Here is a 16,448-nt window from a genome sequence, read left to right on the forward strand (position 1 = left end):
TGAGTGCTCCGGGTGTGTCTGACACTGTGCAAAACGCCTTGCAAAGATTGTTTGAACTCATATGAGAAGAAAAGCTATTACAATCAGTTCTCGCCATTATTCACGTTTTTCAGAGGAGGCTTCTGAAGAACAGAGAGTTTAAGTAACTTGCCCAGTGGCACACAGACCACAAGAGCTAGAGCCCAGAATCAGACACAGGCTTCCTGATTCCATTTCCAGGACTAGTTCCATTATAGCAGGACTTTTTTTCAAACCAGGATAAATTAGACGGCCTTTATAGCAAGCTATTTATAGATGTTAAAGAATATTTAAGATGAAAAAGAGCAGAGGTGGAATCCGGCACAGAGGGTTGAGGGATATGTATGCCATAGCTATACTTCTCACTCTTTCTTCTCCATCAGTCATCTGCTGACAACAGTCACAGGTGTGACAGTCTCCCAGGGCTGTGATCAGCTTCCAAGGGAATTGCAAAAAAATGTTATGTGGAAATATAGGACTGCAGTTATCCATAATTGTCTCATGAATGAATCATCAGCCATGGCAGTTTATGGTCAGCCATGGCGTACATAAGATAGCCTGCTGTTCATGGGTATTCCATTCGTTCAGCCCATATTTATTGAAGACCTACTATGTGCCAGGCATTGTTCCAGGCTTTGAGGTTAGGGTACTGACTGAAACTGACAAAACTCTGCCCCCCTCACCACAGCATGGGGCTTACGTTCTAGGGCTCTGAAGGGAATCAGAGCATAAAGCAACATAAACAAGTAAATCATATAGTGGTTTAAGAGTGTTAAGTGCTGGACATTAACTTCAAAATGGCAGTGTGAGAAGCATGGCAAACCCTTTAAATTAGCCAGGGAAACAGTTGTTTGACTGATCTAAATTATTTATTAAAAAAAAAACCAAGCATTTATGGTTTTGAAAAATTGTCCCAAATGTATGCAACAAATGGAGAAACTGCTATTCAAGAAAATCTATTAAATCTTGAGCGTCTGGCATTTGAGCCATGACCCGCTCATCTCCCCTGTTTCCCCCAACACAGATCAGTGTGATGGAAATTCTACTCTGGAAATATGCAGCCAAGAAGGTGGGGCTCCATCCCCACCTAGATCTCAGTCTAGGGCTATGGTTTCCCCCTGGGAGGGACAACCTCAAAGACTGGCAACACCCTGCCTTTGCAGAGGAGCCCTACTTCAGTCAGATCAGACTGTGGAGCAGTTTATGCTTCAGGGTATTTATTGTTGAAAACAGTAAGTAGAATAATCAGCTAGCAGTTAGTGGAGGCTAATAGCTGGGTGTGAATCTGATAAATATAGACCAGCCGGGTGCTCATGGATACTGTGCTCATGTCCTCTGAGGAGCAACATCAGAGTCTGCACACTGCAGGGGAAACAGACTTCACTCAACTTGCCTAGCCAGTCACGAAGCAAATAAGCAAACAGCAGCAAACGCCTGGGAAAAGGAAGAGGGAGTCAGTGTTCAGAATTGCTAGTGTATTATCTAAAATGTTCAGTTCTCAAAAACATATCATGAGTCATGCAAAGAAACAAAGTGTGATCCATGCACATGAGAAAAAAGTAGGCAGAAGAAACTGTGAGGGGACCTAAATGTCAGATTTACCAGAGACTTCGAAGCAGCTGTTATAAATATATTCAAAGAACTATAGGAAACTATCTAAAGAATTAAAGGAAAGCATGATGACAGTGTCTCATCAAATAGAGAATATCAATAAAGAGAAATTATTCTTTCAAAGAATTATTTAAAAATGGAAATTTTAGAGTTAAAGAGTATAATAAATGAAAAATTTACTAGTAGATTTAATCTGGAGAAAGAAAGAGTCTGCAGACTTGAAGGTGAACCAGTAAAAGATTATTTTGTCTGAAGAGTAGGGAGAAAAAGTAAAAAAGAATGAGGAGGGAAAAAAAAAAGCAGAACCTTTGAGAAATGTGAGATACCATTAAGCATACCGACATATGCATAATGGGACCAGCTAAAGGAGGGGGGGAAAAAAAAGAAAAAGAGAGAGGGCTTCCCTGGTGGCGCAGTGGTTGAGAGTCCGCCTGCCGATGCTGGGGACACGTGGTTCGTGCCCCAGTCCGGGAATGTCCCACATGCCGCGGAGCGGCTGGGCCCATGAGCCATGACCGCTGGGCCTGTGCATCCGGAGCCTGTGCTCTGCAGCGGGAGAGGCCACAGCAGTGAGAGGCCTGCGTACCGCAAAAAAAAAAAAAAAAAGAAAAGAGAGAAAAAAATATTTGAAGAAGTAATGGTGGAAAACTTCCCAAATCTGATGCAAAATATTATTCTATACATCCAGTAAGCTAACGCACTCTGAGTAAATACATGAAAAGAGAGCCACACTGAGACACATCATAGTAAAAGTGTTGAAAGGCAAAGAGAAAATCTTGAAAGCAGTAGTAAGAAAAAACAACCGGGCCTCCCTGGTGGCGCAGTGGTTGAGAGTCCGCCTGCCGATGCAGGGGATACGGGTTCGTGCCCCGGTCTGGGAGGATCCCATATGCCGCGGAGCGGCTGGGCCCGTGAGCCATGGCCGCTGGGCCTGCGCGTCCGGAGCCTGTGCTCCGCAGCGGGAAAGGCCACAACAGTGAGAGGCCCACATACCGCAAAAAGAAAAAAAAAAAAAAAAAAAAAAGAAAAAACAACCAATCGCATATAAGGGAACCCTAATAGGATTAATGGCTGATTTTGCAGTGTTGACAAAGATGTTGATAGTTCCTTAAAGTGTTAAACAGAGCTACCACATGACCCAGCAATTCCATTCCTAAATATATGCCCAAGAAAAATGAAAACATACATCAAAAAAGCTTGGACACAAATGTTCATGATAGTATTATTGATACTAGTCAAAAAGTAGAAACATCCCAAACGTCCATCAGTTGATGAATGGATAAATAAAATGTATATCCATACAGTGGAATATTATTCAGCCATGGAAAAGGAATGAAGCTCTCGTCTAAGCTGCAACATGGATGAACCTTGAAAATATTACACTAAATGAAAGAAACCAGTTACACAAGGACACGTATTATATGATTCCATTCATATGAAATGTTCAGAATAAATTTCTAGAGACGGAAGGTAGACTAGTGTTTGCCTAGCGCTAGAACAGTGGGGCAAATGGGGAGCGATTACTACTTGCTAAGGGATTTCTTTTGGGGGTTAGTGAAAGTGTTCTAAAATTAGATTCTGGTAAGGGTTGCACAACTCTATGAATATAGTAAAACCTGTTGGATGGGTGAACCGTGTGGTTTATAAATTATCTCTAAAAATTTGATATTAAGGTTGCTAAGTGCTAAGGAGAAACAAAGTGAGGAAAAGGTCTGACAGTATTAGGAAGATAGGAGGGAGGACAGTCTCAGATAGGATGGGGAGCCCTCACTGAGGTGACATTTTTAAGGCTTGAAAAGATAAGAGAGTGAGTCAGGCTACCATCTGCAGGAGGAATATTTGAGGCAGAGGGAAGAGCAAGTGTAAAGACCGGGAGGCAGGCATGTGCCTGGTGTGTCTGGGGACCAGTGTTTGAATGACAGCAGGATGGAGAGTAGCAGGAGATGCTGTCAGAGAAATCCTGGGGCCTAGATCTCAAGGGCCTTGCTCTGAGATGAGCAGCACTGATGGGTTTTTTTTTTTTTTTTTTTTTTTTTTTTGCCGTACGCAGACCTCTCACTGTTGTGGTCTCTCCTGTTGCGGAGCACAGGCTCTGGACGCGCAGGCTCAGCGGCCATGGCTCACGGGCCCAGCCACTCCGTGGCACGTGGGATCTTCCCGGACCGGGGCACGAACCCGTGTCCCCTGCATCGGCAGGTGGACTCTCAACCACTGCGCCACCAGGGAAGCCCCATTGATGGGTTTTGAGCGGAAGTGTGACATGCTCTAATGTTTGTTTTCAGAGAATCACTATGGATGTAGTTTTGTGAATAGACTGAAGGGGGGCAAAAGTAGAGGTGAGATTTGATGGTGGCTTGCATCTCCATCCAGGAGAAAGATGGTGGTGGCTTGGAGCAGGGTGAGAATAGGGGAGGTGATGGAGTGATGTTAGATTTTGCATACATTTTGATGGCGGAGCCAACAGGACTAGTCAGAGGTCACAAAATATTCAGTGTAAGGGGTCAGATAGTGACTGTGGCCATGCAGTTTCTGTTGCAACTACTCAGTTCTGTCCAAGCATGAATGTAGCTGTAGATGATAAATGAATGGGCAAGATTGTGTTCCAATCAAATGGTATTTGCAAAAAGATGAAGCAGACAGGATTTGGCTGGAGGTGGGATGTGGTTTGCCAGCTTCTGGATTAGAAGTCAAGGGCAAGAGGAAGAATAGAGTGAAGGGTGACTCGAAGGTGTTTGTTCTTAACCAGGAAAGATGGAGTTGCCATTAATTGAGATAGTGAATACTGCAGATGGAGCACATTTGCGGGGGAGGGGGGTGGGTTTTAAGAACTGAGGTCTGGACTTGTTAAATTTGAGAAGACTTTCAGACATCTAGATGTAGATGTGACATAGGCAGACGGATCTGTAAAGACTTGAGTTCATGGAATAAGTCTGGCCATGGACATGGTGTTTAAGACCCTGGACCGGATCAAAGAAGTGAAGGTAGACAGGGAAGAGTTGAGGTTCCAGGACTGAGCCCTGAGCTATTCCAGTGTTTAGCTGTCAGGGGGATGAGGAGGAACAGCCAGAGGGTAGGAGGGAAAAGCAGGAGAATGTGACATCCTGGAAGCTAAACGAAGAAAGTCAGAGAGGTTTACTCCGTCCTCTCCTTTCCCACTCACGCAGTCATGTTGCAATGCATGTGAGCGGAGAGATGTTCTTATAGGAATAATCCTGAATTCCCTCTAATTTCTAGGCAAGAAAAATTACTGTCAAACTTTTTATTCATTCAGCAAATATTCGTTAGCTGTCAGGTCACCGGGTCCTCTGCTAGGTGCTTGGAATAGAATGGTGAGCCGGAAAAGGCATGTCCCTGCCCTCAGGGATGCATAGTCTAGTTAGAGATATTAATCAAGTGATCATTAACACTGAACCTGGATGGACCAGAACTGCTAACCACGGTTGCAGAAACTGTGAAACAGGACACAAGTTCTAAAGGAAAGGACACACATCTAAGACAGCAGTACTGTTGAGTTTTGTACAAAGGAATCCATCTAACCTGGGTGACCCGGGAACCTTCTGTGTTTTTTCTCTGTTTTTAATAATAAGTTAATTCCAACATATTGCACCCTGATTGGGACACACCTCGTTTTTGTGGGGATGACTGAGACCTTTGAGTTCGAGGAAGAAATATGGACTTGGTAATCAGACCCAACACCAAATCTCAGCTGTGGGTCCTTGTGTCATTCCTTTTTTTTTTTTGCGGTACGCGGGCCTCTCACTATTGCGGCCTCTCACCGTTGCGGAGCACAGGCTCCGGACGCACAGGCTCAGCGGCCATGGCTCACGGGCCCAGCTGGTCCGCGGCACGCGGGACCCTCCCGGACCGGGGCACGAACCCGTGTCCCCTGCATCGGCAGGCGGACTCTCAACCACTGCGCCACCAGGGAAGCCCTTGTGTCATTCTTTTATCCCCTTTGAGCCTCATTGTCCGCATCTATCAGTGTGGGATAATCAGAGCTACGGTTTGGGATGATGGTGAGGACCAAATGAGAGAAAGTGTGCAGAACACCTGGGATATAAGTCCTTCCCAGTCCTTGAGAAAAATAGCATGTCAGTTGGTACATCTGTGACACTCTGTGTTCCAGGATAATTTTCCTGAGACAGATCTCTGTGGCCAGTTTGCTATTTTATGAGGCAGTCTTTTTTTCAGTCTTTTTCCAGGGCATCCTCCGTTTTTTCCAGCATTCTCTCCCCAAAGAAGCATGCCAGGGGCTTGAGTGCCTGCATTTAGAAAGTGCTGGAAAACCAAAGCATCCCTGTACAATCCGTGCTTGTTCTTGTGGTCCTTTACATAGAGAAAATTCAGCCTTTTATTCTGATGTTTAATGAAAATTAGTAGTTACAAAAAGCTGCTGTAATTAAGTTCAGCGTTCTTTATCTAAAACAAAGTAATGTTTGCTAGCACATCATGTCACTTTAACAATATTTTCATGGAAGTGTATGATGGTAAACATGTTTAATTCATTGATGCAGTTTTTAATCTTTTAGGGGAAGGGAGCAGTCTTTCACTTTGATTTGCCCACAGTAGCTTGTCTGTATTTCTCCTTTGAGTTAATGTAATTAAAAGAGGATTAAAAGGCTATGTTAAAATTTTGTGCATTAGATTATTGGGATTAAGAAAAATTAAGATGTATGAAATGTGGCTGATGCCTAAGTTGGTGGAAAAAAAGAAAAGGAAGGCCTCTTTTTTGGTTATTGTCAGGTTATTTTTCACAAGATAGAGAAATGTGTCCATGGTCTGAGAAGCATTTATGATGATGGAATCTTACATAAATGGATGTGAAAGAAGGGGGTGCTGTGGTGAGGGGGTCATCCTTATGTTTAGCATGAACAGTTTTATCATTTATGGCTGCGTCTCTCATTCTTGCTCCCTTCTCTGAAAACCAAGTGAGGAGTAATAGTATATGCTACTGTAGTGTATCCTGTTACATGCGAGGTACTCTACAAAGCACTGTATAGAAAGTGACTCATCTAATCCTGCCCAAACTTTGGTAGATAGATGTCTCCATTCTATAGATGGAGACACTGAGGCTTAGAAAAGGCGATGGGCTGTTAATTAGCAAGGTCATACAGCTAGGAGGTGGTAGAGCTGGATTTCAGTGCAGGTCTTTTTGTTGGGCTCTTGCCAGGCCAATGCCCCGCCTGCTGCAGGAGCCAGATTATTGTCGGCCTGAATTGGAAAAGTGGTTAGAATCGCTTGAGGAGGATCTCTTTCGAGCATTTCTATCTTATGAAGGCAGCTCCACCTTCGGGTGCCTTGTTTATCTTTACCTGCAGTGTAGAAGCTTCACAAATTTTCATTTATTTTCTGCTTACATGGGTTAGATGTTTTTGCTTGGAAGTTAATAAAAATCAAGAATATTTTGTTTACTTCCTTTTGGGGCAAGACAGATGCAACTTTGATCTCTAGTATTCATTGAGGAGTATTATCATTTCTTTGATGTTAAACATACCTTTGTTTTAAGACATTATGGGTTTAGAACATTGTGTTATTTTTTACAAATGAATTTACATGGCAAAAATAAAAATTGCCAGCTGTGGTAGGCATTACCAGGGCTCCTCATGATCTCTTTTTCCTCTTATTTCTGGGAGTACAGTTCCCAGCCCCCCTGCAGTTGGGCGAGGCTTTGGGACTAGTTTGACCAACAGAAGTGATGTCACTCACCTGTAAGCTGAGGCACGTAAAAGCTTCTCCAGTTCTCTCTTCTTCTGTCTCTGTAACCTGGAAATTATGTGTTAAGATCACAGATACGCAAGAAAGAAGCAGACTAGATCCCTGAGTCACTGCTTGGAATGGAGGTACCTGGAGAGGTTCTGGGCCTCCAGCCAACTTTGCATGAGTGAGAAATCAATTTTCTTTGTGTTAAATCACTGAGATCTATGATTGCTACTGCATAATAGCCTAGCCCATCCCAACTAATATAACAGTTCTTTGACAGCCTCCTCTCCCTCATTTTGAAACATTTGCTGGATTTTGAAATCAAAATGTCAGAGAACTACTCTTGAGTAGATTATTTAAAACTGTATAAATCAATCTCTCCCTTTCTCTCTCTCTCTTTATATTATGTATCAATGTGTGTGTGTATATACATGTGTATGTATGTATATATGTATATATACACACATACATACTACAAAGTTTTAAAGAATATATCTTTAAAAATATATAATGTAAAATATATAATATATATTACATACTAAAAGTTCATAATATAAAGAAGTTTTATAATATGTTTTATAAGTTATATAATAATTTATAACAAGTTTATAAGTTAAAGAATATATTCTTTAAAACTATATATAATATAAAATATATACTTACAGTATATATTTATATAACTATATATTTATAAACTATATATTTATATAAAATATATACTTACGGTATATACAGTGTGTGTGTGTATATATATACATTAATTACACATACTTACCTTTTTCTAAAATAAAATAAACTTAAATGAACTTAAGACCTTTATTATTAGATAAGTGGTTTGAAACTTTGGTAATATAGTAGTTACGATTTCACAATAGCAGAGCCAGAAGGCGCTAGTCTAAACCAGCCAGGACTGGTGCTGTCTTTTTCTTTGTAAAGTGCTCCTAGGAGCAAAGATGCTGCCACTGCTCTGAGTGACCCAGGCCATTTCTTTTTTTTTTTTTTTTTTTTTTTGCTATACGTGGGCCTCTCACTGTTGTGGCCTCCCCCGTTGCGGAGCACAGGCTCCGGACGCGCAGGCCCAGCGGCCATGGCTCACGGGCCCAGCCGCTCCGCGGCATATGGGATCCTCCCAGACCGGGGCACGAACCCGTATCCCCTGCATCGGCAGGCGGACTCTCAACCACTGCGCCACCAGGGAGGGACCCAGGCCATTTCTTATCATCTCCGGATTCAAACGTCTTCCTTAGGTCCAAGTGAAATCCCTCTTTAGCTCATTGAAAATCCATTCCTTCTTATTTTACACCTATGGAGGTGGAGATAAAAAACTGTTCATTATGACCGTCCTCATTAAAGCCCTTCATTTGGGAGGCCACAGTCCTTGTCATCACTTACCCTTCTCTTCTGTAGGCTAACCAGCAGTGATTCGATTACCCTTTCCCCATAATCCTCTAACAAGATTTTGACTAATGCTGGCTGGGATGGAAAGATGATTTGATTTTCTCACATGTATGAAGCGGCCTCTTTGTCATTACCTGCCAGTGTCCTGTTGGTCCTGCTCTGCCATCTTGTGCTCGTGCAGAGGAGTTTTGTTAGTTCTGCACTTGTGCTAACACGTTTCTCTCATATTTGTACTCTTCCTCCTGTCTGCAGCACCCTCTCTACCAGCTAGAATTTGACCTCGGCACTTTTAGCACTCTTTTCATTTATGGCTTCTGGATTTTGTGTCATGCTTAGTAAGGCCTTTCCCTCATAACCTTGTTTTTTTCATTCCCCTGCCCCCCAATTTTTTTTGACATTCAACGTGATTCAAATCACACTCTTCCTGATTTCTGATCACTGCAGCCTCAACCAATCTTGTCTTCCTTGTCTCTCTTCCTATATACTGTATGCAATTGTGGTCATTTATATAAATATCGTATTGTGCTATATCAATAGAAGGTTCTGAAGGTCTCAGGGGCATAGCCTGTTCTCCCCTCCCCCACCGCCAAGAAGTTTGCTGTCATGAATGTGCAATATCACGCTGTTGTGTAAAGACAGGGCGAGCTTTGCCCCTATTTACCAGATCTCTGAAATTTCCAAAGTAGTTGTTGCCTCACCTTGTCTAATTCCTAACAGCGTATTTTCCAAAAATCCAGAATAGAATATTCTCCAGGATGAAAATAATTGTCACAAGGAATTATCGATCCCTGGATTTTGTGATTTCAGTCATCTTGTGCGAGGGTGGTGCACAGATCACCAGCACCCCCACCTCTAAGCTGCGCTCACAGAGCACATGCCGTCAAAAGGACGCTGGCGAAGTGATTTTGCACCATCCCCCTCCTGACTGCAATCAGACCTTCGAGAACTCTGCACGTGCACCTGTCATAATACGCATCACACTCTAATTGCTTGCGTAATTGTCTTCCCCTCTCATTTCTAAGCTTTTTTGGGCAGGGCCCATGTCTTTCATGGTCACCATGATGTCCCTAAGGGCTAAAACACTGACTGACACATAGGAGCTCACTTAATGAGTGAATGGTTACATGAATGAATGGGTGAAGGACCCATGCTTCCCAGAAACACAGTTGTTTTGCTCTATTGTGCAGATTCAGAAGGAGAGACCCCTGAGGCTTCTTGGTCATTTCTCTTGCTTCCCAGTTTCATAGCCATTGAAAAGTACCTGTGTTGTTTCATGGAGAAAGAGTGTGTCAGCAGCTCACCTACATTAGGTGAACTTTTTTGAGTCATGCCCTAGGAATGGGGAAGATTTGGCAGTCTTCTGTTTACCCACTTCCTCCTGACTTTTGAACTTTCGTCCTTACCTAGTTCGTGCCAGAGTGAATAGTAAAAGGTCATCACTTCCACGACCGATAGCTAAAATTTGCTGTGTGCTAGGCTCAGTGCTAAGGACTTCACCCTGAGGATCATTTGCTCCTCAAAACAGCCCTGCAAGTGTAGGCCCCGTTATTGTCCCTCCTGTTACAAGATAAGAGCCTCAGGCCCCCAATCAGAGAGTTAGCAAATGTCAGAGCCAAGGTCTGACCGCAGGCACTCCATTCCGGACCCCATGTCATATCATCCCCTCTTATGAAATGGATGGTCACGTGTCAGATCTACTCCAGGTGAAGATGAATCTCTTTTCACTCTCTGCTCTGCTTTCCTCTTCATTGCTTCCCTGTCCGTCACTTGTGAATTGCTTCTCATACGTCTTGTATGATCACACCGATGATATAAGTACATCAGAGAGGCTCATCTTCAGATGAAGAAACTGGGGCATAGAAAGTTGAAGTGACTTGTCCATGGCCACACCAGAGTAGGGCGTCACTGCTTTCACTTGGCCATTGGTGGCCCTAAACTGGTATATTTGGTAATCTTATTGAAGCATACTGTGGTCTGGGGGGAACCGTCTGCTTCCCCACGTGCTCTGTGTTCCGTGTGATGGAGACCTATAGCAGAGTATAACTCACTCGCTTGTATTCAGTTTCTATTAGTAAAAAGTTATTTCAGGTCCCATGATTTTCACCATGAAAGGTCTTCTGTGAACCAGAGAGAAGCAATTTGAAAGAAGTTATTAAGCATTATTAATACAATTATGCATAACAAAGGACGTAATTTAACTTCCCCACATCCAACAAAGAAATTCATTTGAAGCTTCAGGAGCTCTAGCTGGCAGGGCAGAGCTCATGGGGTGGGTTCTTCAGGCGGGGAAGTGGGGAGTATGGGCAAGGAGCCGTGCTGGCTGCTTTGTCCTCGGGGACACGTCTGCGCATGACGGGATATACCTCTCTCCCAGCCTCCCCAGCTCTTCACTCACCTTCCACCCGAGGACCCCACAGCGTTTCCCTATCACAGGCACAGAGTCCAGAGAATTGGCTTGCTCTTGCCTCTCCCCTGGCTCAGCATACTGCATAGGCAGCACTGAAAGAACAATTGATTTTAAACAATAAAAGATGACCACAGAGACACTCAGAGGAGAGATACAAAGGCTATCCTAGTGGAAGGAAAACCTTAGTGAATTTTTCTGACTTCATCGAAAATACCAGAAATAACTATAATTTACTGTTACTGGTATTGTATCCATCCTTACTGCAGTTCCACTCGGTATTTTTACTTTATTGCACTAAAGCTCAGAGCAAACACTGTACCTATACACAGTCCCTAGAACAGCTCATGGCACAGAGTTAGGTGCTCAGAAAGTATTTGTTGAATGAAGGGATGGTACAGATGAAGAAACTGAAAACCCCAAGTGTTAAAGTGACTTGTCCAAGGTCACATCTCTAGCAGCCAACAAAGCCAGGATTCAAACCCAGGGCTACCCAATACTGTAGAGTTCTTTCTTCCTGATTGCTTGGATAGACCTCTTTGTTGGTACAGAAAGATGGAGATTGGAGACCCAAAGATCTTTAACAAAGCCATGGACTGAGGTCCAGGAAATGTGAGTTCTGGCCCACCGCTGCTGAAATCCCTGTGTGGCCTTGGAAAAGCCTCTTCTCCACTCAAAACCTCAGTTTCCTAATCTGTAAAATGGACAGATGGAAGCAGTGTGTTCTAAGGGTCCAAGGGTCCTCAGAAGCCCCTGGGCAGGTTTATGGGGTCAGGGGTTGACAGAGGGGGCTAATTCAATACCCAAGCACGTGAGGAAAGCAGTCATTTGTGTTTTATCTCGGAGGTGCAAAAAAATTCAAGGTTGACATAGTCCCAAGCCAGCAAATACCCTGAAATGGAAGTTGGAGAGAGAAAAGAAAGAAAAAGAAAGTAGAGGCATTTGGAGGGGGGCAAAAAAAGAAAGCTCTGATTCCATGCCTGGGTTGGTGTAGCATATAATCTGAAACAGGCGCTCAGGTTTATAACTGTGCCCAGGTCTGATCCCTGGCACATAAGAGCACAGCCTTTAAAAAGAAAAAAAAAAAAAAAAAAAAAAAAAGGCGTGTATCTTTAAAGCCTCTCTTCTCCTATGTGATATTTTTGTACCCCTTTGGAGGTTGTGTCGCTAGGGCCTTTGCATCCAGCAAAGGCTTTCTTCGCCTCTTCCTGGCTTGGGGATTATTGATTTGGAAGGCGAGGCTAATTTACATGTAAATAAATCTCAGCGCTGGGCAGAGGCGACGGGACATCCAGATGCCTCGACTGACTTGCTGACGTCACGGCTTCATTAGCATGCGGAGGATGCGAGCGCTGCAACAGCGAGTTCGGCACCACCAGCAGCTCCGCCGACTGTTATTATTATCTTTTGGCGGAGCTGCACGTTTCCTGGTTCAGTGTCTTGGGCTCCGCGACCAGCTGACTGGTCTTCCCGGGGTCTGGCTCAGGATCAGTTGGTGACGCTGAAGCTTCGGTCTGTGACTTCCTGCAGATTGTCGTGAAGAAGGGGAGTTAAGACGAAACTGAGGTTCTCAGGAAGGCGATCGGATCCGAAGGGAGGGAAGAAGTCACACTTTTTCCCCTGCCTGGTGGATCCCAAGAGGGGCTCGATCCAGCAGTGTTCTTTCCCGTGAGCGAATGCAGAGCAGCCCTGGCTTGAGCCTTCCTGCTGCAGGAAGGGTCCAGATTTGGAGAAGGGTTTCCAGAAAAAGATGCTTTGGCTGCCTGCAGTCCTGCTTGCATTCTTAGAAGCCAGACCCAGGGGAAAAGTGAACTGGGGCAATTGACAAGCTCAGAGGGTCTGGCGGAAGCTTCCATCCAGACTGGGAATTTCACCCTCCCTTGAGGTAGGTAAGAAATTTATTCTAATTCACAAATTGAACAACAGCGTATTTTCTAGGAAGGATGAGAAAGCTAGATCTAGAAGCTTTGCATGGGGGGAGGCAGGACATGGGGGCTCCTTATCTTGCCAGGTGGCTGTTTTCCTTGGCCCTCTGGCACCTCTTCCCTTTTTATGCTTATTCAAAAGCTCAGTTGCAAAGTGACATTTCACAGCTCTAGGAAGTCCTGAAGAAACACTCACGTCTTGGTACTTTAGAAGCAGCTTTTCTCTAAAAGAAGTGTAGCTATCCTTAAAAAATAATCATACTAAAAGGGGAGAGGGCTTAAAAACAAACCACGCACCTGGCTGTGTTCTTGCATTTTGGCTCAGGATGTCAGAAACCATTAGAGGCTCTGGGAAATGAAGACTTAGCTGAGACTTCCAGGTGAAGAAATGGCGCTGGAATTATTTAGGTTGAATTTTAGCCAGTGCTTTCAGATTAGAAATGGTGACAGAGCTCCAGAATATGACTGCACAGCCTGGCTGAAACACATGACTCAGTGCGTTCTCTACATTGGGTTTCTTGGAAGAGTGTCCACAGTTAGCTCTCCTTGCTCTTGGTTTCCCCAAAGCCAATCACAGCATTACTAATGTGCCATGGAGGTCTTGCGATGAAATACAGATTTTTAATCCCATTATTTTTTGTTATGTGGTCTTAGAATATGCTGGGGTCTCATGGGAGTTTTATGAACCATAAATAATCCGAGCTTGGCCAAATCACACTGGGTTAAGTGATCTGTACCAGCTGTGATGCCGTCCGCTGGTCCAGGCGTGGCCCTTGTATAACTTCAGCACGTATGTGATTTCCCCAGCGAGGCAGTTCTGCTTCTAGTCATTGCATCCATGGCCACAGTCAGGGGAGGGCTCCAATGTGCTGTGACGCTGTAGACAGGGACTGTCAGGTACCAGAGCTGCAGCTTGCAAGGCTGCAATTTGCTTTGCTTGAATATCTCTTCCCAGGGAGTGTTTTAAACCATCTCAGTGAGACTTAAACTAAATGAAGCAGCCTGGTCTCCTTGCTGGAGGCTGAATTGGCTGCTCTAATCCTGCTTCCCAGAAGGCTTACTGGCTGCTGATGGCTTTCACAGAGTGGTCAGGATGAGTGTCCCCTTGGGCTCCAGAGTAAGTCACAACTTTAACGGAATTACTGTATTTTGGAAATTTGGATTTTAATGCCTCCTTGAGTGCTTGTAAAGGTTTTACCTTTCCATCAAATGCTCTTTCCCCTTGGAAATTCTTTTTTTAATGTGAAAATTAAAACATGTTGGCTCCATCAGGCATTACAGTCTGTAAACAATCGTGGGACCGCCAGAAATTGTAAAACAGCATTGTTTGAAATGGCAGGTTTGTAAAGGTTCACCATGCAATGTAGGGGAAAAAAATTGGAAGGAAGGTGCATTCATGGAAGCTTAAGGAATGAACAGGGAATTTAGAGGTTAGGCAGTAGGGGATGATGTTTATCATCAAGGGCTCAGACTCTGGATTCAGAAAGAGCTGAAAATACTTCGAGCTACCTTTCTGGGTATTGTTTCCTGTATATATCATGAGAAGAGCAGTAGAACCAATAGACAGGGTGTAAGGATTCAGTGAGATGACATACAAAAAGCACCTAGCACAGTGCTAGCCACATAATAATTATTCCATAAAGGTTAGCTATTACTGTGGTGGTGGTTGTGATTGTTACCTTTTTATCATCTTTATTCTAAGCGTCGTTGCTAAAAAATAAGACAGTCCACTGAAAAGGCAATATGCTCACATCCGTTTGTGTGCAGAGAGGTTTAGCCAGCAGCAAAGGTGCCATCTTCAGTCCCTGTAAGGTCCCAAACCATTCCCACTCAAAGGAACTTTCCACTATTTCAACTCTGTGGACTGAGTTGACAGAATAAAGTGTATTGTCCAGGCTACTGTATTTTGCTAAACTAAAAGTGTCAGGATGGTAGAATGAAAATCCTCTAGCATTAGCTGGGGCTCAGGCACCCTTAAAGAAGGTCTCCTGTTTGGCAGCTGACAAGTCTCCTGTAGAACGCTGCGGGCTCCAAATTGGAATCAGTGCATTTCTGGATTTCTGTACACGTTTCTCCTCTGATCCAACGCTGCATGTGTGAGAGGACTGCCTTTTCTTTCTACTTTCTGTTCAGTGCGGACACTAAGCATTTTCTCCTTCACAGAAGCCTTTAAATATGGCTTCACCTGCTGGATGGCTCCTCGGAAGTTCCCAGGCTTCATTTACGCCACCGTATGGGTGACTTTAGCTTATGGATCAGCTGTTAAGGGAAAAGAATGGGCCTCCCTTGCTCACCTGCCTGTGACCCAGCCCTCTGCCCTTGATTTCTGTCCACAGACAAGATCCATCCTTGCTAGGCTTTCGCCCTTCCTCTTTTGCCAGTGAGCATACTTCAGTCATGCTGTTTGACAGCTGTTTCTCCCTTTCCTTTCAACGTCTTTCTTTTAAATTTAGATGAACTGGAACTCCAGTGCAGAGGTCTGAAGGACAAATTAAAAGTGAGTTAAAGGAACCAGAGGAGTCCAGCATGAAGTTCTTTCTCCAGAAACTCAGAATTGGGAGTTGATCACTCCAGGTTGCCATGGTCTTTAGTAAAGTAGTGTTTTGCATGGAGAATCATAGTTATCCCTTGATAACAGCCCACCTGCATTGCCTCCTGATCGTATACGTGACCTTAGAGCCTAAGCTCTCTGAACTTTGGTTTCCCCATATAAATATTAGAAATAGAGACTTCCTTGACAGTCCAGTGGTTAAGACTCTGCACTCCCAATGCAGGGGACATGGGTTCAATCCCTGGTTGGGGAACTAAGATCCCACGTGCTGCATGGCACAGCCTAAAATTAAAAAAAAAAAAAAAAAAATTAAATATATTAGAAGTAAATTTCCCTGGATTCGTGGGACTCATGGGCTTGCTGGGGGATGGTGGCTGCACCTCCCTTGCCCAGTTCCTGGCTCGTACTAGGTGTTGGACTTTCCTTCCTCTGCTGCTGATGATTTTGGTATTTCCCATTGGATCCCAATCTGTGAGCCACAGGGGGCAGTAGTTTTCATATTCATTCAACAGAGGAAACTGAAGGCCAAAGAGAGAACGTAACTTACCCTAAATGACACAGCTGGTGACAAATCCTGGTACCCAGTGTAGCGCTGCTCTTACTACACATGGATTGCAGACGCTCCAAGTTTGAGCAGGGCTCTTAACCTCCCTTCTGTATTGTTCGCCTTGAATTAGCAGAAACCTCAGAAGCCAAAGGCATGGTCTTCTCTCTTCTCTGTTGTTTTCAAACACCCAAGAATCAAGATGCTCTGTCCATCAGACAGGAATTCTGGGTGGCATTCGGGTGGAGACTTTTCTTTTGTGCTTGAAGATCTACAAAAGCTTTTCTCTATTCACTC

At 44.0% G+C, this 16,448-nt stretch overlaps 1 protein-coding gene across 5 annotated transcripts in view; it reads left to right on the plus strand.

Moving 5' to 3' along the window:
• The window catches only part of PRICKLE2 (prickle planar cell polarity protein 2), a 345,342-nt gene that overhangs the window by 206,475 nt on the left and 122,419 nt on the right, over positions 1 to 16,448 (plus strand). The window contains exon 1 of one of the 5 annotated variants that reach the window (XM_082639437.1): positions 12,553 to 13,016. The exons of the other annotated variants lie outside the window; for them this stretch is intronic. The gene's annotated coding sequence lies outside the window, so the exon portion shown is untranslated. Of the gene's footprint in view, positions 1 to 12,552; positions 13,017 to 16,448 lie in introns of those variants that run through there. 5 annotated transcript variants of the gene reach the window in all.

The sequence above is a fragment of the Mesoplodon mirus genome (genome assembly GCF_964341445.2).
Source record: "Mesoplodon mirus genome assembly, chromosome: 12".
In the NCBI taxonomy this organism is placed as follows: Eukaryota; Metazoa; Chordata; class Mammalia; order Artiodactyla; family Ziphiidae; genus Mesoplodon; species Mesoplodon mirus.